The sequence below is a fragment of the Humulus lupulus genome, chromosome 4, assembly GCF_963169125.1.
Source record: "Humulus lupulus chromosome 4, drHumLupu1.1, whole genome shotgun sequence".
Taxonomy (NCBI): Eukaryota; Viridiplantae; Streptophyta; class Magnoliopsida; order Rosales; family Cannabaceae; genus Humulus; species Humulus lupulus.
Genome location: NC_084796.1, coordinates 118,658,835 through 118,682,452, shown reverse-complemented (window position 1 = coordinate 118,682,452; position 23,618 = coordinate 118,658,835). Strand labels below are relative to the sequence as shown.

At 39.1% G+C, this 23,618-nt stretch overlaps 1 non-coding gene across 1 annotated transcript; it reads left to right on the top strand.

Moving 5' to 3' along the window:
* The first annotated feature begins 5,142 nt into the window (after positions 1-5,142).
* LOC133833707 (small nucleolar RNA R71) lies at positions 5,143-5,249 on the top strand. The gene has a single exon (XR_009893073.1). It is a non-coding gene; the product is annotated as a small nucleolar RNA R71 (small nucleolar RNA).
* Positions 5,250-23,618: the final 18,369 nt, after the last annotated feature.

Sequence of the window (23,618 nt, the reverse complement as noted above, 5' to 3'; positions counted from 1 at the left end):
TACTTGATAGCAGAGTGATCAGTATACACAATCACCTTATTACCAATCAGATAAGGTCTGAACTTGTCAAAAGCAAATACTATAGCTAGCAACTCTTTTTCAGTTGTGGCGTAATTCAACTGTGCATCATTGAGAGTTATACTAGCATAGTAAATGGAGCGAAATACCTTGTCAATAAGCTGCCCCAAAACTGCACCCACAACATAATCACTAGCGTCACACATCAATTCGAATGGTAAGTCCCAGTTTGGAGCCACAACTATAGGTGCAGATATTAGCTTCTCCTTGAGTACCTTGAAATCATGAAGGCACTCTTCATTGAAATAAAAAACCACACCATTCATCAACAGTGAAGAGAGAGGCCTAGACACTTTAGAAAAATCTTTGAAGAATCGTCGATAAAACCCCGTGTGGCCAAGGAAACTTCTTACACCTTTCACTGACACCGGAGGTGGTAATTTCTCAATTGTTGCAATTTGTGCTTTATCCACCTCAATACCATCTCTAGAGATCTTGTGTCCTAGAACAATTCATTCTTTTACCATAAAATGGCATTTTTCGCAATTTAACACCAGATTTGCTTTTTCACAACAATTCAACACATTTTATAAGTTACCCAAACATATGTCCAATGATGAGCCAAAGACAGAAAAATCATCCATAAAAATAAAAATGCTCCTTTCCACCATATCTGAAAAGATAGCCATCATGCACCGTTGAAATGTTACTGGAGCATTACATAGTCCGAATGGCATTCTCGTGAAAGAAAATGTGCCATAAGGACATGTGAATGTTGTTTTCTCTTGGTCCTCTGGTGCAATAGCAATCTGATGGTACCCTGAATACCCATCCAAGAAACAGTAGTAGTTGTGGCCTGCTAATCTGTCAAGCATTTGATCAAGGAAAGGCAAAGGAAAGTGATCCTTCCTTGTAGCCTTGTTGAGCTTGCGGTAATCAATACAAATCCGCCACCCCATCATAGTTCTCGTTGGAATGAGTTAATTGTTTTCATTTTTCACCATGGTCATACCACCCTTCTTTGGTACCACTTGCACTAGGCTCACCCATTCACTATCAGAAATTGGGTAGATCACCCCGATGTCCCACCATTTAAGGATCTGTTCATGTACAACCTCCTTCATCGCTAGATTTAGCCTTCTCTGAGCCTCTATAGATGGCTTGCTATCTTCCTCCAATAAAATTTTATGCATTATTGTTGAAGGACTTATTCCTCTAATATCCGCCAATGTCCACCCAATGGCCAATTTATGATCTCGTAAAACCCTCAACAATTTTTCCAATTCAGTTTTTGAGAGGTTAGCTGAAACAATTACAGGTAAAGTCTCCTTCTCCCCCAAGTATGCATAACACAAATGATCCGAAAGAGCCTTTAATTCCAATTGCAGTGGCTACTGAATGGATGTTAATGGTCATTCCGGTCCTTTCGCCAACTCTTCAAACTTCTTCCTGTACCGTTGGTAAGAGTTAATCCAATTTACATATTCTCTCATCTCAACATCATCATCATCTACCTCACCACCTATCAACACCGCCTCTAAAGCATCACTACTCACCCTTCTTTTTGAAACCGCTTTATCTATCACATCCACACTATATCCACTGTCACTAGCTACCATATATGTCATTTCCTTGAAGACATTGAATACCACCTCATCTCCTTGAACTATGAGTTTAAGATCTCCCTTTTGAACATCAATAAGAGCTTGGCCAGTGGCTAAAAATGGTCTTCCAAGAATAACAGGCACATCCGTATCCTCCTCCATGTCAAGAACGATAAAATCAATAGGAAAAGTAAACTTATCCAACTTCACAAGAACATCTTCAATGATACCCCGTGGATGCTTCACCGATCGATCTGCTAATTGTAGAGTAATTGTTGCTGGTCTTGCCTCACCTAAACCAAGTCTTCTGAACACAGATATGTTGGTTTTTATAGATCAAATCAAAGATTATAGGCAGCAGAACAACGATCAAAATTGTTAATTTAACCCCACAAGATTTCTAGATCTACTTCTTCACATACATATATATATTGAATCAAAGATATGAATAGAAAATTACCTCAAGTCCTTCCTTGCTGATATCTTTTTGTACGGCAAAAATCCTTGAGATCTCACACCAGGATCTTCCAAAATATTCTCAAGACACAAAGAACGAGTGTGGGCTCGTTATACAAAACAATAGGCAAAATCTATTTATCAGATGTTCTCAACACATGAGATCTGATAAAGTTTAGACCTAAGTTTGTGAAGAACAGTGATCTATGCTTGTATCACTGTTCTATTTTTCTAAGAGAGATTTCACGATATATTTTCTATCACTGAAAAAGTATCGCTCTGAAAAATTGATCTCCTATATTTAATATATCCAATATATTAAAAAATAAAATATTAGTTATTTTAAACAATTTAAAAATAACTAATCAGTTATCAGATTTTGTTTAAATAATATAATTTTAATCATATTAAAATATTTGATTATTTATTTAATATTTAAATAACTAAAATTGTTCAACCAAGAATCTTCTAGAAGCTTCTTGTGCGTGTAGCACAATGATTGTGCACTGTGCTACACGTCCACCACATGCCAGGGAGGGCATGTGATTTTTCCAATTTTCATCATTATTTCAATACCAAAAATCCCAAAAATAAATTAATTCAAAATTAATTATATATTTTTTAAATCAAATAATTAATTAATTAATTACACATAATTATAGAATAATTATGTTTAGCGCATAGAAAAATATTTTACTTTTCAAATAAGTCCTTTTGCCCATTTTTGTATTTATCTTTGTCAGTGTTTGTTTGAGCTGTTTCAAGGACCATGGACCTATAACATTAAGCTCTAATAAATCAAAACTAAATAATTAAACTCTTTAATCATAATAGTTAATTTATTAATTCTGATATTTCTCCACTATAAATTCATAATTGAACTCTTTATGTTATAGATATGCTTTTACAGAAATCTTATTTTAAGTTGTCCATTGATATAACCATCTTACAATAGTTCAACCCTCTAATTGATTAGTTCATAAATTAGAATGGAAGGATTATCATTTTACCTTTCTAATTTACTTCTTATTCCTTAAGTTCCATTAATTCACTAATGAACAATTAATCTATAATCTAATTATAGATTTGAGCTCAAAATCATCCAGTTCCAGAATTAACCCTTAAGGGAACCAATATACGGTCCGTTAGGGAAGATTAGATTCCGTATTGTTCATACATGTTCCCAGCCATCCATGATATTAAATCTCCAAAACAAAAGTCATTAGCCTCATTCTATGAAGAGACCTTAACGAATGAATCAAAACATTTAATAAACATGAACAGGAGTTCATGAACACTCAGGATTTAGGTTGATCTATAAATGATCTTCAATTATGATATGAATTACAAATATTTATTATTAAATGGTTTTTGGATAAAGACTTTTATTCATATCATTCCCTGTCATATATAATCATATAATATAAAGCACCTTTACCGAGGTGTCTTACCACATCACTAATCTGAATCTAGATTATTTGTATCAACATGATACTCAGTAAACCGTACTTACAACCACAATTAATGAATTCAATAACTTCAATTTGTTGTTGACTATTTTTATTCATTCATGTGATCTTAATTCTCTCTTACTAATACAAGATCACATCCTCAATAATGAATATGGAATTTTTCTGATATTTACAAAAATTATTCAAACAATAATTTAATAATCTAAATATAACAATAATAGACCATTGTATTTATTTATTCATAGAAATAATAAATGTCTTTTACATGCTTTTAGGACATACTCCTAACAAGATAAGGGAATCAAATTAATACTCGCCCCCAGATCACACAATGCATGCTTACATTCAAAATTTTCAATTGTGCAAGGTATAGTAAAGCTCCCCGGATCTCTCAACTTTTGGGGCAGCTTCCTTTACAATATTGCACTACATTCTTCAGTGAGCGCCACAGTTTCATAGTCTTCCATTTTCTTTTCTTAGACAGGATCTCTCTCATGAATTTTACATAGCTGGGCATCTGCTCCAAAGCCTCAGCAAAAGGAATATTGATATGCAGCTTTTTGAACACCTCTAAAAACTTAAAAAACTGTTTATCAAGAGTATTTTTTCTAAGCCTCTGAGGATATGGAACTCGGGCTGGTTGGTCAACAACAACTGGAGGAACTTTCTCTGTAGTCTTGTGATTTTCAGCGACCCTTTTCTCTGCTGTATCAGACTTTTCACCCAAACCTTCATTCTAAACCACTGATTGTTGTACACTAGACTGCACAATTTGTTTACCACTCCGTAGAGTAATTGCTTTAACTTGCTCCTTGGGATTAACTTTAGTGTTGCTAGGCAAGTTTCCCTGTGGTCTATTATTCAGCATATTAGCCAACTGCCCCACTTGTGTTTCAAGATTTCTGATAGAAGATCTAGTCTCTGTCATGAACTGAGTTTGAGTGTTGGTGAGAGTCAATAATGCAGCTTATAATTCATTGGGCATGTCTGGTGGAGCTTGATTCATTGGTTGTTGTGGCCTAGGCTGTTGTGATGAAGAGGCTTGATTCATTGGTTGTTGAGGCATATTTTGCTGAAACTGACCCTGAAACTGAGGTTGCTAGCCTTGATTGTTTCTCCAAGAAAAAATGGGATGATTTCTCCACCCAGGATTGTAAGTATTGGAGAATGGATTGTTGAATGGCCTCTGGAAATTTCCCACAGCTTGAACCTGAGCTTGGTCCATAGGAATGTTATTATTACTACTAGCAGGACACTGATCAAAAGAGTGAGAACTACCACACATTTCACACCTAGCTGCCATCTGAATTGCATTAGCAGATATAGTATTCTGCTGCAATTGTTTTGTCAATGAGGCCACTTGTGCTGTTAAAGCAGTAATTGCATCAAGTTCATGAACCCTAGCTACCTTTCTAACCCCAGGTGATCTCTCATTAGACCACTAATGATTATTTGTGGCCATGTCCTCTTATAGTTCACAAGCTTCGTTGGCACTCTTACTAATGAATGCCCCTCTAGCTGCAACATCAATAATTGTTCTTGTTGTACCACACAGCCCGTTGTAAAAATTGTGAACCAACATCCACTTCTCTATACCATGGAGGGGATATTTCCTCAATAGCTCCTTGAAACGATCCCAAGCATCATATAATGACTCCCCATCCATCTGATAGAAATTATTAATTTCTCCCCTCAATTTAGCAGCCTTCGAGGGAGGGAAAAACTTAGCCAATAATTTCTGAGCAAGGTCTTCCCATGTGTTAATAAAAATTTGCCTGAAGTGAATTAAGCCAGCTCTTAGCTCTCTCCCATAGAGAAAATGGGAAGAGTGTCAACCTTATAACATCATCACTGATCCCATTGTATTTGAAAGTATCACAAAACTCCAAGAAATTCGCCAAGTGAATATGGGGGTCTTCAGAAGGCAAACCACCAAATTGGACAATGGACTGCACCATTTGCAGGATCGCTGGCTTAATCTCAAAATTATTGGCCTCCACAGCCGGCGGTCTTATAGAGTTCTGTACTCGCGTTACAGTGGGTAGTACATAGTCTCTCAGTCTCCTTGAAGCAGGATTTTGAGCCTGATTTTGAATAACCTCGGGAACCTCAGTATTCCAATCATTTTGTGCCATCTCTACAGTCTAACAAGCCAACCTCTTGTTTTTTCTGTTTTGTTTGCAAGCCTTCTCAATTTCAGGATTAACAGAAACAAGACAACCTGCCCCTTTTCTGCTACGCATATAACAAAACTACCTGAAATTGACAAAGTAACGCAGCTGAAACGAATTAGAAACAAGACAAAAAATAACCAAATTAGAAATAAAATTAATTAGACTGATATTGATAGTTTTCAGTCCCCAGCAACGACGCCAAAAACTTGTTGCGAAAATTATAGCTACACAAGTGCATGTATCACAATTCAGTAATAATCTTGGTAAAACCAAGTATCGTCCTCAACGGCTGAATCACCAATTACCAGTCAATTAATCTTTCTGTCTAAGCCTCAGCCTCTCCCTGGATCAAGGTAAACACTTGAGCTGGAGTCAAGCTGCCCACCTTTCCTAGTTCCTCTTTCTTCGCTATTCGGCAATCCTTCTTGAGGTGTCCCACCACCCCACACAGATAACAAGCCTTTGTCCGACATTCTCCTGGATGGCGCTTCTTGCATCTCGTGCATTCTGGATAACATCTCCATGTCTCATCGCCTCCCTAGCGGCCACCCTAAGCACCATGACCCCTCCTATCAGGACCAGCAGTGGTCGAAGTGTCAGGGGTCTTCCTCTTCAAATCATTGGAGCCTCCGCCCCTACCAGACCCTGTATATTGAGGCACTGGCCTGCGAACATCATGTCTCACAGCGCTCTCCCTCCAAATCTTATTCTCTTCCTCTTCAGCTTTAAGAGCCTTCTCAAAAGCCTGGGCATAAGTCGTCTTCCTAGGTATCGATGTGATCCTCACATCCCGGGCTATCATAGCGTTGAGCCCTCAAACGAACCTATCCTGCCTAGCCGCATCTGTAGGAGCTAAGTCTAATGCAAACTTGGCTAGCCTATCAAATTTCAGGGCATACTCTATAACTGTCTTGCTGCCCTGTACCAGCCCCATGAATTCATTCACCTTTGCTACCCTTACGGAAACATTGTAATACTTCTTGTTGAATAGATCGCTGAACCCATCCCAAGTCAAAGTAGAAATATCCCTGGTCTATGATGCTACCTCCCACCAAATACAGGCATCCTCCCTAAGCATATAGGTGGCACATGCCACCCTTTCACTACCTTCCACCCTCATGAAATCCAAGATGGAAGTGATCATACTCATCCCCTGTTCAGCCTTAAGTGGATTTGGTCCTCCCTCAAAGGTTGGAGGATGCTGTCTCCTTAACCGCTTATAGAATGGATCCCACCTATTCAAAACCTCAGGTGGTTGTACTACTGGTACCACAACAGGTGGCATAATAGGTGCAACACTTCCTGACAGAGCCTGCTGTCTCATGAGACGAATCCACCCTTCTTGACTCTGTAATCGGGCTAGCATATCAACATGTATCTGTTGCCAATTCTTAGGAACTGGTGGAGGGTTCTGGCCCTACTCATCATCTCTAGCCTCAGACCCTGTGCCGACTATTCATATTGATCGCCTTGGACAGCTATCCAAGTTTATCTATAATAAACTACTCAACAGTTAGAAAATGATGACAGGTTAACAGTCTTTCCATAGTCCACCATTAAAACTCAACCAGCAATAAACAATCAAGATTGAAACAAGCATTTAAGCATTCCTTCACATAAAGCAGCAACGCTAATAAGCACGCCTCATTATAATCACAAAGCCCTATCAGTATCTCATGCTCCCTATTAATCATACATATTAAAACATTTATATTTCATTCAAGCATTTAAGCATGTAATCGCATATATATAGTTACCAAACCCTAAGTCGAGCATGTATTTAGAGGTGAGTGTACATGCCCAGCCAGTCTTCAGGAACCCTTAAACCTAGACCACTCTGATACCAAGTTGTAACACCCTGGATAACCAAGACCATTACACTGTGTATTTAAAATAGTGCTAGACTTGCTAATTAAGTCGTTTGAACAATAATGTGTTCCTAAAGTCAACTATCAAGTTAAAGTTAAAAGATTTTGATCATAAACGGTTAATTTCCATTAAAATAGATGTTTGGTACTTGGGATCCAGAAAAACAGGGTTCAAGAGAAAATTTACAACTTTCAAAAGGTTTTACACAACCAAAAGCCACTCTAATGGAAAAATACAAATTTTAAGGCTCTGTTCCTGTACTTTCCCTCGGCCGTGGCGGACAAGCAGCTTACAATGTACATCCTGCCCCTAGAGCTCTCCAACTCATGGATGGTCTGGCTTCCCTTTGCCTTTACTTGCACCACATAGCATGCGTGTGCCAAGGCCCAACATGAAAACCATAACAGCAAGCACATAAAGCAATAGTTAAATATAATCAATCTTAACTCAACCAGTTCAACCAGTTAACAGAATTCAAACACAAAACCAAACAGTGGTAAACACTTCATCTCAAATAAATATCAAAGTCAATTATGCAAATTCTTAGGGTTAGCACGCTTAGGCCAAGCCATCTGTTTATCTGGCTGACCCCAGCTTGCTTAGGCCGAGCTGTGTTCAGTACGCTTACCATCAACCTCGACACCCATAGGCCATTCATTCTCAGATGTCATATCAATTGTACAATCACACAATACTTGTATTCAATTATTGGGAACCATAGTCTCGTTCACAACAAGAAGGGTGCAGTCTTCTTAACCCGAATCTCGAGCGAAAGACACAGAACGGTCTCGAGCACGATCCTTAGTCCTGCGCCTTGATGATAACCTAGTCACAGTGTCAATGGGCAACCATCAATTTCTAATCCAAATAAATACTTAGGAAACAATAGCTAGCCTCTGATACCTTAATTTCTACTAAACTGAGTAGTAGAAATTGTCCCAAGCACGTAGGTTCGAACCATCAACCCTTCCCAAGCCTAAACACTAACCTAGGCCAAAGTTCCCTAGGCGGGCCATGACTTGGCCCTAGGGATCGCGACGCGCCTCAAGTCAGAGGCACGACCACCATGCATTTGGGGGAGGCGGGCCGCGACTTGCCCCCCAGGTTCGCGACGTGCCATCAAGACAGAGAGCCCTCCTTGGGCATTTTGGGCATGTAGGCCGCTGTGCCCATGAGCTGGGTCGCGACACGCCTCCACAAACCCAGAATTTCCTAGGTTTCCTCAGCATTCTTCCTAGCCAAATTCTCACAATTCAATCTTAACAAGCCTCCTAACCAAAATGATGCTCAGTTACGAGTCTAGGACTCTTAATCACATATTTTAAACTCAAAACCTCAAGAATCATACTAAAGCTACTACCCCAATTCAGTGATAATTCCTCACCCAATAATAAGTTTAATTCCAACCTAATGATCTAAATTTTCTTACAAAATAGAGACAAGACCTTACCTCAATTGTTGCATGAATCCTCACAAGCTTTCTACCCTCTACCATCTTTAAATCCCTAACTTCTTAAGCTTCAAGTCTAGCCTTTCCCCAGCTTAGTCGAAGCCTTTCTTCTTCAATTTTAACTTTCCCTTCAGATTTCAAGTATAGGAGAGAGAGAGAAAATCATGAGTGAGAGGGGTGAAAGAGAGCTGAAAGTTTACATAACGTTCCTGATCATTCCCTATTTTTCTGAGTATATCCTAACTCAACAAAAGACTATTTTCCTTCTAAGTTTATTAGTCCTCTAAGGGTTCTAAAGGGTAAAACGGTCATTTTCTGCCCGGTCCCCGCTAATTCCTCAAATGTTCCTACTATTAACCAATTAACCGTGTCATGTCTAATTAATTATCAAATACTTATTCGTTACTCAATAAATCCCAAAATATTCCCTAAATTCCAAAAAATACCCCTAGGCTCCCCCGAGATAACTCGCTAACTAGGACCGTCTTAAGCCATATACTGCAAATATATCCACATAATAATGTTGTAATGCCCTGGATTGCCAAGACCGTTACACTATGTGTTTCTAAAGGTGTAAGACTTGCTAATCAAGTCATTTAGTTAGAAACATGCTACTGAGACTATAGTTGAACTAGGGTTAAAAGTTTTCGGTCACAAAAGTTACATTTCATATATTCAAACTTACTTTTACATGGGATCCCAAAAGTAATAACGTTTAAAAAGACAGTTTACAAAATTTCATGTTAAAAGTACAGCTACTAGCCACTCTAAGGACAAAACAGATATTTAGGCTTTTCTCGTCCTGTACCACTCCTCGGTCGGGGCGACCAATCAGCTGATTATGTACATTCAGCCTCAAAGCTCTCCCACTCAGGACCGATCCACTTTACCCTTGCCTTTACCTACACCACGTATCACCCGTGAGCCAAGGCCCAACAAGGAAACACAATAACAGAGCATAATCATCAATCAAACAATAAGATAATTCATACAGTGTAGTCATACACTCAACAGTCCAAGACATGCATATAATCAGGCATTCAACATACTAAGCTTATCAATTATCATTAACAACCAATTCACATATAACAATCAGGGTTGACGCCCTTAGGTCGCACCCCCTATTTACCCCACTGACTCCGGCCCGCTTAAACCGAGCTAAGTGAATATCAAGCTGTCCTCAGCTACCAGTGGCCGAGTCGCGCCCTGTGCGCAAATATTGATTTCGGTACTGTTAAGTCTTTTATTGCATGTCCCATGGAATAATACCATCTATGACATCATACAGATATAGGGAGCTCTTGGTCCCAACACATAATTGGGTGCAACTTTCTTACCTTTGAATTCCGGTAGATTTGATCAATGATGACAACCCTCAAGCACGATCCCTTCCAAGCCCTAGCATACACCTAGTCATAGTCATAAGTTAGAACCATTACCAAACTTCAATCCCAAAACCTAACCTCGGGACCAATCCCGAGCCCTCGGGAAGCCCTAATTCCACCAAACGGGGTAGTGGAATCAAACCCCGATCCCCCGGGCAAAAACCCTAAGAAATAACCCAAAAACCCTCTTCTGGAAATAGGGTAGCGCTACAGCGCCATAAAGAAGGCGCTATAGCGCTACAAACAGAGCCAAAAAGCCCTCTGACCACAAGGCCTAGCGCTGTAGCGTCCAAAGGCTAGAGCTACAGCGCTAGTCACAGCATAGCCAACCCTGTTTTTTCTTCCTTCGAATTTCCCCAAGCCAAACCTCTACAAAATCCTTCCAAACCTCAACCATATCCTAAGGCAAGCCTACCAAAATCTATAACACATCCCATATGACCCAGCCATATGAAAATCAACCACATGCACCCCAAGATAAAGAATTCACCATGATTGAGCTTGAAGCTCAAAACTCAGCAGAACAACAGAAATTCAAGACTTTGAAGCTGGAACTTCTTACCTTTGATGGAGGATTTCGACCTAGTTTCTCTTCCACACCTTCTTAGCTTTCAACCCCTTAAATCCTCAAGCTTGATTCCCTAGAATTCCCATCAAATCTCAGCTCAAAAATTCACATCAACATCGAAAACCAGAAACTGAAAAACAACCTTAAAACCTTACCTTAAATGGATGAATAACTTCTGCTAATTCCTCGAGCCAAATCATGGACCCTAGTGTTGAGCCTTAGCCTAAGCCTTCTCTGAATTTTGGCTCCAAATTCCTTCAACAATTGGGGAAGAAGACCTGAACCGATAGAGAGAAAAAGGGACTTCTGTCTTTCCTTCTTTCCTTTTCCTTCTTCTTTTCTTTTCCCTTTTCAGCTTCCTTTAAATTCTAGACATTCCACTAACTGGATAAAGGTTGAGTAATACTTATCTCTGATTTTTGAGCAAAATGACCAATTTTCCCTCCCATAATTCCTAAGCCTTTAAATAAATCTAGGGATATTTTGGGTCATTTGTTCCCAATTCCCGCTAATTCCTCGAGTGTTTCTAATATTTACTGCTTACATTCCGACACCTAACTAATCACCAATTATATTTCTCAATATCAAACGGTCTCCAATATATTTTCTAAATTCTCAGAAATACCCCCAGACTCACCCCGAGCCGGGTATAAATCTCCGCCATGAATTTTCTGCTAAACCACTCACTAGGATCGCCTCGAGTCACAAGTTACAAATATATCCACATAATAATGTGGTCTCAACAATTTATCACGAATATTTACATTTATGCCCTCAACGGGCCAAAATTACAAATATACCCTTATAACATAAACAAGGCCTACATGCATACTAGTACACATAGTCATGCATCACATATATCCAATTTGTCATATAAGCATGCATTTAATCATTTAAATCACTCATAATCCAGTTATGCCCTCCCGGCACACTAATCAAGGCTCTTAAGCCTTATTAGTAATTTTGGGTCGTTACAAATGTGGTCTCAACCATATATCACATAAAATCAAATTAATGCCCTCAACGAGCAAAAATTACAAATATGCCCTTATAAGCTATAACGGGCCCACATGCATATCTAATACTCATAAACATGCATATAATATATTCAAATAACCATATGAATCATGCATCCAACATAGTCACACATTTAACCAATTAAACATACATATATCGTGCTTGGGACCTGTAATGCCCTGGGTATCCAAGACTGTTACACTGTATGTTTAAAGTAGTGAAAGACTTGCTAATCAAGTCATTTAGTTTAAAATGTGCTCCTAAAGTCTTAAACAAGTTAGGGTTAAAAGATTTTGGACATATAAACGGATAATAATCTTTTTTATTTAAATAAACGTTTAGTACATGGGATCCCAAAAACAGGGTTAAAGGTCAAATTTACAAACTTCCAAATGTCAAATACAAGCAAAGGCCACTCTAATGGAAAAATACACATTTTAGGTTTTCTGTCACTGTACAATCCCTCGGCCATGGCGGACTAGCAGTTGACAATGTGCAACTCGCCCCCAGAGCTTTCCAACACATGGTTGATCCATTTTACCCTTGCCTTTACCTGCTCCACATAGCACCCGTGAGCCAAGGCCCAGCAAGAAAACCAATATAGCATAGCATAAATAATACTGACAATCAAATGATCCATAAAGCAGTTAACCATGTATTCAACATGTTATGACAGACACATAATCAGTGATGGCAATCAACAAATAAAAAGCTATTCATCCCAGTATTCAGCAAGCCATAAACATCAAATTCACAATAGTAAACATATTATTACTCAATAGTTTATCATAATCATCATACAATACTCAGGGTCGACGCCCTTAGGCCACACCCTCTATTTAACCCACTAACTTCGGCTCTCTTAGGCCGAGCTCAGTGTTAATCTTAGCTAATCCCAGCTCTCAGTGGCCAACCCGCGTCCTGTGCGAAAATATCAGCCCCGACACTCTTAGGCCGTTTATTTCATGCTCACATGCCATGTCATAATCATAAAAATTTTGTATTCAATCATAGGGAATTTCAATCCCAACACAGCCACACAAAAGGGTGCAGTTTTCTCACCTTTAAGTCCGAGTGGAATGAACGAAATGATTCCGAGCACGATCCTTAGCCCCAAGCCTTGGCGATAAACCTAGTAACAAGGGCCAATGGCATCCATCAACTTCCAATCAAAATAAAATAGCTAGGAGATAGAAACTAGCCTCGGGGACCTCAATTTCTACTAAACCTTGTAGTAGAAATTGTCCCGAGCACCTAGGTTCGAACCCCCGAGCCTGACCAATTCTTGAAACAATTCTAAGGCTAAAATCCCTAGGCGGGTCGCGACTTGGCTTAGTGGATCACGTATTGCCCCCAAGTCAGAGAGCAAGCACCCAAGAAAAGGGGGAGGCGACCCGCGACTTGACCTAGTGGGTAACGGCGCGCCCCCAAGTCAGAGGCCACACCCAGGCCAAAACAACCACACGCGCTGCAGCATGTCCCCTTCGAACCCAGAAAATCTCAGTTTTCTCTTCTTCCTAGCTAAGAACATCAAGAAACCAATCCAGAATTACCCCAGCTAACCTCCTTAATTCAACTCTAAACTAGGTACAAATTCAAGACTAAATTACACATTTTTAAATACCCAAACCTTAGCAACAATACCAAAATCACTGTCCCAATCCTTTAACTATTATCACCCCCACAAACTCAGCCTAATTCATCATTCAATTTACACTCAAGAGCCCATAATTGTACCTAAACAAACCCAGCAAAACCCAGAGATTAAAACCAATGTTCTTACCTCAAATTGTAGCTCGAATTTCCAACAGGATCCTTGCTCTAATTCATCTTAATTCCTTGAATTCTCCTCTTTTTTCCCATCTTAAACTCCCAGCCAAGGCCTAACTTTTACCCTTCCTTTCCTTCCTTGGCTTCAAGGCAAAGTGAGAGTGAGAGAGAAAGAGCAAACTGTGAGGGAGAAGGAGAGTATTCTAATGGTTTCCCTTAGCTTCTAGTTCTCTCTATTTTTTTCTATGTCCTAAGTATATCACTTAAATAAAAGACCTTTATGCCCCTCTAAGGTTTACTAATCCTCAATTAGCCCCTAGGGATAGAATGGTCATTTTGCTCCCAATTTCCAACTAATTCCTTGAGTGTTCCTAATATCTACCAATTAATCTCGTCATCCAATTAATTACCAATTATTTACCCAATGTATAATAATCCCCGACATATTTTCTAAAATCCTGAATATACCCTAGCTCCCTCGAGCCGGGTATAAATCCCTACCGTGACGATTTCGCCAATCTGCTCACTAGGATCGTCTCAAGCCATATACTTCAAATATATCAACATAATAAGGTGGTCTCAACAATTTATCACATATAATCACATTTATGCCTTCAACGGGCCAAAATTACAAATATTTCCTTAAAAGCTAAACAGGGCCCATATGCATATTTAATACTGATAATCATGCATTTCACATATCCACATAATCATATAATCATGCATGCCACATAATCATCCATTAACCATTAAATAATACAAATGCCAATTATGCCCTCCCGACACGCTAGTCAAGGCCCTTAAGCCTTATTAGCAAATTTTGGGTCGTTATAGGACCGCCTTGTGCCTGTAGAGCTATATTGAGCTTAGTGTTGTGTGTATTTTTGGTAACTTTAACATCATACATGTGTTTGTGATAGGATAGGCAAAGGTCGGGAGAGGCAAAGGCCGGGAGCGGCAAAGGTCAGGAACATCGAAGGCTGGGAATGACAAAGGCCATGAACAACTAAGGCCATGTACGGCGAAGGCCGGGAGCGACATAGGCTGAGATCAACATTAAGCATGATGAATGCAGGCCGCCAGGGAGGGTCCCTCTAAGGGTGCTATACACATCCGCTCGGTTAAGACCATAAACTTGGTGCCTGGTAGCGCACATTGACTGGCGTAGGCCGCTGTTGTTAATTGTGATATAAACTTGTAGATTGTTTGATGCGTTTGATTAATTATGCATTTTTTGAAATAAATTATTATATGCTATGCTGTGAAGTTTTCTTGCTGGGCCTCAGCTGACGGGTGCTCTGTGGTGTAGGTAAGGCTAAGGAAAAGGTCGATCAACCACGAGTTGGAGGGCTTGGAGCAATGCGTATGTGTTAGGCTGCCATGACTGGGGTTGTTTTGAGGAACATGTTATAAAAATTTAGTTTTTTCGCTTATATCGACTATACACTAACTTTTGAGTTGTAAATATATCTTCAAATAATGTTTTAGGATCCCTGTGTAACACTTTTATAGTTTTAATGAATGTCCAATCCTTTTTATACTTAATTTTTGTTAAATGAGTATTTATTTCGATATACTCACACTTTTTAGTCTAAAACCTCGATTAGCGAGTTAATGACACATTTTAAAATTACATGGTAATGGCTCTAGGGAAGTAGGGCGTTACAAATTGGCCTTTACTCATACTTCTTTCGCAGCTTGGAACTACATTTTGAACTCTGTCGACAACTGTTTCCAAGACTTGATTGAATGCCTTTTAAATTTTTTAAACCACAACTTGGTTGGTCCTGTCAGTGTGGTTGGGAAGAGAACTCATCGTAGGTCGATGTTGACATTATGGGCTCTCATCAAAGTATGGTTCGATGGGTTGGTAGTCCCATCATAAGAGGTCATGTCTGAGATTTTAAATCTTATCAGATACAGAGCTAAAGCAATGTGAGAAGCGAAGGGATCGAGCTCCTCACCAGAATCACAATCGTCCTAATAAGAGACACTTCATTTGCTCTTCCATTAGAGCGAGTTGCTCGAGGATTGGATCCGCCACTTCCATGTTATTTGGGAGCTGATTATTAGCTCCTATCCCGTTCTGTGAGTTGTTTGGGTTATTGTCCCTCGAAGCTTGAATTTAGTTAATCGGGATGTAACCATTTTCATACCTTATCAAAGGATTTTCCATCGTCTGATTATAACTTAGATCGTTACTATAAGCTTGCTGTTCCTGTTGGGCGTTCAAATGATCGTGTGAGTTAGACTGATGGTTAGAGCGAACTTTGAGCTGCCTTCGAGAGTGTATATTGCATACACTTTTCGACCTACGCTCAAGATGGCTTTCCATCAAGTAACTTCCTTTTACAAAGCTTACCATTCATGAGGTCATGGGGCTTGGTTGTTCATGTGAACTCAGACTCTAGTATCTCAACGTCGTGAAACACATACATCTTTAGGCACAATATTTCTTCAGTTGTTACTGCAATTGATACATTCCTTTGTGGTCGCGGGGGTGTTGGATGAAAAATAGGTGATGGTGGGTGCCTTACTGACAAGGCAATCTGCCGTCCATTAGGGCATACCAAACTAGGTCGCCCATTATCCACTCCAATATATCATCTTGGTGGTAAAGTTTCCACATTTCTTTGTACTCGACTAGCGAGTCAAGGTGCTAGAGGATTGATAGGGACTTCTACTCTCCTTGTCATGGTCCCAGATCTCCCAGTCTGATTGGGCTTGTTTCCGGCGGCGTGAGTTTTATGGTCATTTATGGGATTATGGGTAGGTTGGTAGTTTCTAGTAGTCCGTTCTGATGGCAAGGAGCTCAGATTTTTTGTTCGAACAGAGCGGCTCACATTAGGGCGATTATGCTTGTGGGATCTAGACTTATGGGACCCGCTTGCTCTCCTGTCGACATTATCATCGGTTACACGAGGGGGTAACCATGCCATAATTTCATCAATTCACCTATTGGCCTGGGCGAGGTGGGTCCTCAGCTAACCATTCTCCAACTCTATGGCAGTGAGATATCATGGGATAGGATTGTGGGGGCACGAAGCTGAGCTTCCAGTATCGCCATGGTTGTCATCCTTGTTTTGGGGTTGTTTTCCAAGATGATGAGGTACAAAGGTGCCCTCTCTAGTAGGGTCAGCCATATGAAATTCTCCTTGATATCAAGGTCTTTTAGACCCATTGTCGCGCTTTGAGCGTGTTACCACCATAATGATATTAGAATGAAAGTTTTCTGAAAAATATCAGTAAGCCTAATCTACCACTCAATGAAAGCACCAATCTTTTGATGCGATTTTTCGCCAACAGTAGATTAAGAAATCTGAAAATGAGGCAATTAGGCTTTTGTAAACCGTAAAATTAGAACACAGAAAATTTTACGTGGTTTGGTGGTTAAAATCCACCTAGTCCACGAGTCTATATTATTCTTTTTATGAACTCTTGATGAATTTGTTTAAGACAATATCTGCAGAGTTTTTGCATACAACATTCAGTCCCTTTTAACATCAATTCCCTCTGTATTTATAGGGGTTGATGGAGGGTAACCGTACAATATTTGGTAACTTACAAGAATTGTTAACTTCCTAAATACATAATTCCTAAAATTTGTTAATTCCCTTGATGTCGGAAATTGATTAGATACTGATTACAAGTATTAAATGTGTATAAGAATTTATGATTCTGTGACCCTTATGCGCAAACTGAGAGTATTCCTCAAACTGGAGGTTAAACGGCAGGGCAATCCTGATCCGAGTAATGCTTGAAGATTGACGGGGGAGATCTGGTCGTTTATGTTATTCGATGTCTACCGCATACATTTTGGACAATTTGGAGGATATTGTGATAGCCCAACTCGATGATGTAGTCTCGAGCTATTTAATATGGAGTTAATGAAATGTCTTCAGTCTTGTATCCTTCGTCTATTGCTTGACAGTTGTAGCTCGAACAAGATGATTTGGCTCGTACTTTTAGGGTACAACACACTTGGGCCCAATCTCTTTGTATTGAATTTAAATCCCAATTGATCCTAAATTCAAACTTTTTTTATTTATTTGTCTTTCAATTAATTAATTAAATAAATAATTAAATCCTTATTCAAATTAACTAATTATAATTTGAAACCTAATTTAATATTATTCATTTATATTGACACCAATTTATACATATCAATAAATTTTTCCAAAGATTCTCTTTTATTCCCAAATTCTTATTCCATGTAAATATCACTAAATTAACCTAGTCAATTTGATATTTCTAATTGATAATCAAATCAATTGTTTGATACTATTAAACTTAATTTTCTAAGAGATGACATGGGGACCATGGATCAATGAACCCAAGCTACAATAAGTTCCCATGAGTTTATTTATTACAATAAATTATTTCACAACTTATTAATTCCTCGTGACTCCACTATAGACTCAGAATTGGACTCTTGAGTTCATAGAACATATTTTACCGAACTAAAAATATGTTATCCATTGTTACTATTATAGTCACTCAATCCTCTATCGATGAATTACTAATGAGCTAGGTGCAAATTACCATTTTACCCCTCACTTGTATTTTATCCTTAACTCCCACTAAGTCCCTTGTAAATGATAAATCCATGAACTTAATCATGGATACATGAGCGCTCAATCCTTTACCCTTTTCGACTAAGCTATTAAGGAAGTCATCTTTTCACCTCTCATATAGAAGCTATAGATATCATATCTGTAACGCTTTACTACATTAGAGCCGTTACTAAGTGAGGTTAAAATGTGCAATCAACTCGCTAAACGAGGTTTTTAAAATAAAAGTGTGATTAAGTGAAAGTCTAGGCTGTAATCTTTAAAAAGTATTCTATTTCATTAAAAGTTCAAGAGTTTAACATTCGGGATCCCATAAACCAATTTATAAAATATTTACAACTCAAAACAAGTTTATAAGTAATTAACCATCAAAACTAGGGTTTATACAGCCATTTCTCAAAAATATTCCCAACCAAGACAGTCGGGCAGACCGAACATGTATGCGCCGCCTCCACGCTCTCCGTACTCAAGGCTGGTTGACTTTCTCTTTGCCCTTACCTGCAACACAGAGCACCCATGAGCCGAAGCCCAACAAGAAAACTCAAACAGTACGTAACACATGCATAAAATACAATCATTACAGCAACAGCTCATATCTAGTCAGATAGTCCACAGAATCTAACACATATACGGCCATGCCATCCCAGAAGCGTTACCAAAGCCTGGGATCCCAGTCGACACCGTATGGATATCCCATGTATCCACTGGGGTCTCACCCAAGCCACAAGCACTCCATGTGCTAAGTGGTATTCCCGGCCCCACTGCTGTTCTCGGCCTTCACCATTCTCGGCCTTTCGCCGTTCCCGGCCCCTCGCCGTTCGTTCTGCTTTTACCACATTAAGCATTCTCAAATAACAATAAAATATACAATCATTCATATTTAGCTATATCCTAGAAATGATACAATTTAGGGCCGCACCCTGCAATAATTCAATGGGCTCAAGCCCTGCAACACGGGTGCTACAGTTCTCTTACCTGTATCCTGAGCTTTCCGATGCACCAAGATCATAAGCACGGTCCTCTATCCCGAGCCCCTCTGAAAACCTAGTCACAACACATATGAAACACCCTTTAATGCTAACCAATCCAAAACCACTTTCCGGGGCCAATCCCACACTCTCGGAACTCCCAAATACCTAAAATAATACATCGAAGACATCCCCCGAACCCCCGAAGCAAAGGCTCAAAATGACAAAATCTTGTGTTCTGAAAATGGCCTAGTGCCGCGGCTGAAAATAGCCTAGCGCCGCAGCGCTGCCCTAGAAGGCTGCGGCACCCAGCAAGTCAGAGAGCTTCCCCTGCCCAGAATCAGCCTCGCGCCGCGGCGCCCAAGAACAGGGCCGCGGTGCTCCTTCGCGAACCCAGAAATCTGGGTTTTTCCTCTGCATTTCCCCGAGCCAAAACACTCCCAAATCAGTCCAAACTCACACCTAAGCCCCAAAACCAATTCAAAACCTCAAATAGACCCTTCAACAACCTATAAGCATCACAACCTAGCTCAATTACTCAATCACTCCTAAAATTCATACTTAGGTTTCAGATTTCAAACACTTAAACCAAAACTTGAGAGAAGTGCAAACCAGACCTCTAGATTTTAAAACCATAACAGTTATGAGATTTCAAACATGTTTAATACCCTTACCTCAATCAAAAATTCAACTTGATCTCCCTCCAATCCAAGCTTTAAACCGAATCCCTCCTTGAAAAACCAGCTGAATTCTCATGCAAAACAAGCCATGGCTATCTTTCAATTCCTTCCAAAAATCAAATTCAAAACTTAACAAAAACAGGGAATAAATCCTTACCTCAGTGTAGACCTTGATCTGTGTTTGATTCCACACCCTTAAGCTCTTTACTAGCCTCAAAGAACACAGCTCACCTCCTCTTCCACTTTGCCTTCTATGTTCTTAACTCTCCCTTTTTCCTTCTTGATTTCTCTAGCCTTCCAAATCTTAATTTCAATCACACCTAGCATAAAGGATCTTGTATATCAATTTCCCTCAGCCAAAGCTATCCAAACCACTGCCAAAAGACCATCTTATCCCTCCACTAATATCCCTTCCTAACTAAACCTCAAGGGAACTCTTGTCCTTTTACTTACATTACAATTATACCATTTCCCCATCAAAACCTGTTACTCTCAACGATTACTAATAGTTACACAAGTTACCAGTTTACCAGTTACCATTAACTTACAAGAACTAAACTTACAAAATCCCCAAAACACCCCTGGGCTCCTCCCGAGCCGGATATAATTCCCGTTGTGACTTTTGAGTTATCTAGCTCTCTAGGACCGTCTCGGCACGTGCATCATATTAATATCACCACATCCACATGGTACAAATCACATAATATAATTATCACATTTATGCCCTCAACGGGCTAAAATTACCAATTTACCCCTATCATGCAAACGGGGCCCACATGCATATTTATACTACCTAAACATGCATTCTAATCACATATTCATTTAAATTCACATATTGTCATATTAATTCACTTATTGCCCTCCAGGCACGCTAATCAAGGTCCTAAACCTTATTAGCAACTTAGGGTGTTACAATATCTATGATTAATTCTCCCACTCAATTACACTACTAAATCTTCAAGATGTAAGTATGGGCTAGGACGTAGGGTAAGCAGGTAACGAATAATCAAAAGATTCAAATGATGTAATTTGCAGAATATTATCAATCAGAATTAATATCAACTTCACATATGGTCAACGTTATGATATTGATTAGATTCTATAACAACGATACTTATTTATCTATCAATGTTCAATATCTGTCCTAGTCCAATATACTCACATGCATATGATCTTATCTACTTGGCCAATGCCTTGGATAAGACATCATACCACGAGTGTATAAGTAGATCATATCGTACATTACCAGATTAGTGAAAATCCAATGAACTGACTGTTGGGAATATATGGCTTTATACTTTGCAAATCAACAATTAGTAATGAGAATAATTAAATATTTGAAACCCTAAATGTTATTCAAGAACCTTATTCAAAGCATGAATACAAATCTTGATAATCAAAAAGGTATTCATGATATGAATGTCAATCTTGAATATAAGAAACTAAATAATTAAATGATGATAAGATGAACTTAGAAACATTCAATCATCAATACTAACAATGAAACATGATAGAGTAACACAAAACAAAGTTAGGGATAGATAGATACAACCTTTGATTTATAGCAACTTGAATCTTAAAATTTGGGAAACTTCTAAGGCTTATACACATTAAGAATATTGTAGTCCAAAATCTCTATTCCAAGACTCCCCTTATTGCTTGAAGCTTCAACTAAGTAGAATGAGATTGGGGATTTAACAAGCCTTAAAATTTAAGCAAGTCAAGCAAAGCATGATGAGTTTCTTTGAGAAAACTTTGGTCTTTGAGAGCTAGAGAGAGAGAGAGAGTTGGAAAGTGTGATCGAAGGATTTACAACTTTAATAACCCACATTTATAGTGTAAGTATTTTCATTAGTCTAACCAATAAGATTAAAGCATTTAAAAAATATTATTTGGAGCATTTATGTAACTATAAGGTCCAAAATGACCGCCCAGGCGATACATTGCCTGCTGGGGCATTTGAAGCTCTTCGCATTTTGGCGATGCTAAACCACCGCCTTTGACTTTGGACCCCTCCAATGGTCCTAAAATTGCTCCAAATGCTACTAAATTTTTTGGGAATGTTTGAATACCTCATTTTATCAATTTAGACCCATAAAATTCAATTTTAGATGCCTTCTACACAATCTAATGTTTTCACTTCTCATTAAGTGAAAACTGTTAAGTATTTTGCACCTCAATATGTAAAAATATTAACAATTATATTTAACCAATCTCAACCGTTAAGTATTTTGCACCTTAGGAAACACTTCCAAGAACTCACATACCAGTCTAGTCTCTTCTTGCCCCACTGTCATAACTCTAGTGGTATCTGCAACACTAGCTAGAAAACCTATACAAACTCCTTGTAATAGGTATCTAGCCCTAAACGTTGATATCATATGAATGTGGGGTCCATGCATAGTGTAATGCCCTAGATAGAAAAGACCGTTACATTGTGTATTTATAAAGGTGCAAGACTTGCTAACCAAGTCATTTAGTTAAAATGTGTCACTAAAACCATTACTGAGCTAGGGTTAAAGATTTTGGTCAAAAAATCATTATAACAATAATATATAATACAGGTGTGCGATTGGTTTTCTCTCTCCCCATGGTGAGGCGTAAGAAAACTGCTCAGAAGCCTGGTCTGAGTTCTTCTCCGATTGTGAGTAACGATGTCAAGGTTTGTCATGAAGGAGTGGAGGAGGAAGATAATGTGAGGGGGGTTCCCACGGAGGAGGTTTTTCCTGATACGGTGGATGTTTTTCAAGAGGTTGGGGAGGACCATTCTTTGATGGATAGCGAATTGCCCAATTCTAGGAATATAACTGGTACTATAGGCTGTGGGCAATTAAAGCAGAGGAGAAAGATTTTCAGGAATTAGCAAAGGAGAAGTGGTCTAAATTTCAGGAGTCTTTTGTAGCTAATGGTGGTGCTCGACTCAAATATGAGGAGCTACTGGTCCGAAAAGGGAAGTTGATAGCTCAAGTTGATAAGGAGGAGACTGAAGTGGAGGCATCCTTCTGGAAATCAGCAATGGTATGTGTAGTTTTAGGTGCAAATCCTCCTTCAGCTGTTTTTGAAGGATTCATTAATCGTATATGGGGTAAGTTGGGTATAGAGAGAATTGCTCGTATGAATTCGGGTCATACTCTAGTCAAATTTAGGGATGAAGCTACTAGGGATATGGTTCTGGAAGCAGGAGTGGTTCACTTTGACAGGAAACCACTTTTGCTGAGGCCTTGGTCGACAGATTTAGATAAGATGAGTTTGGTGAAATCAGTTCCGGTTGGCTTCGATTGCCAGACTTGGGTCTTCAATATTGGGGTCTAAAAAGTCTGAGTGCACTTGTTAGCACCATAGGTAAGCCTATGATGATGGATAGGGTTACTAAGGATAAATCTATGGTGAAATTTGCTAGAGTTCTTGTGGATATTGAAATTACTGATCGGGTACCTCATTCTATTAACTTTATCAATGAACAAGGTCAATTGATGGAGCAGGCTATAGAATTTGAATGGCTTCCCACCTGATGCTCTTGTTGTAAGAGTTTAGGCCATACTGCTTCTAGCTGTAAACATGCTCAGGAGGTAGTCTGGAAGCCAAAGCAGAAGGTTACGAGTTCAGATAAAGGGGA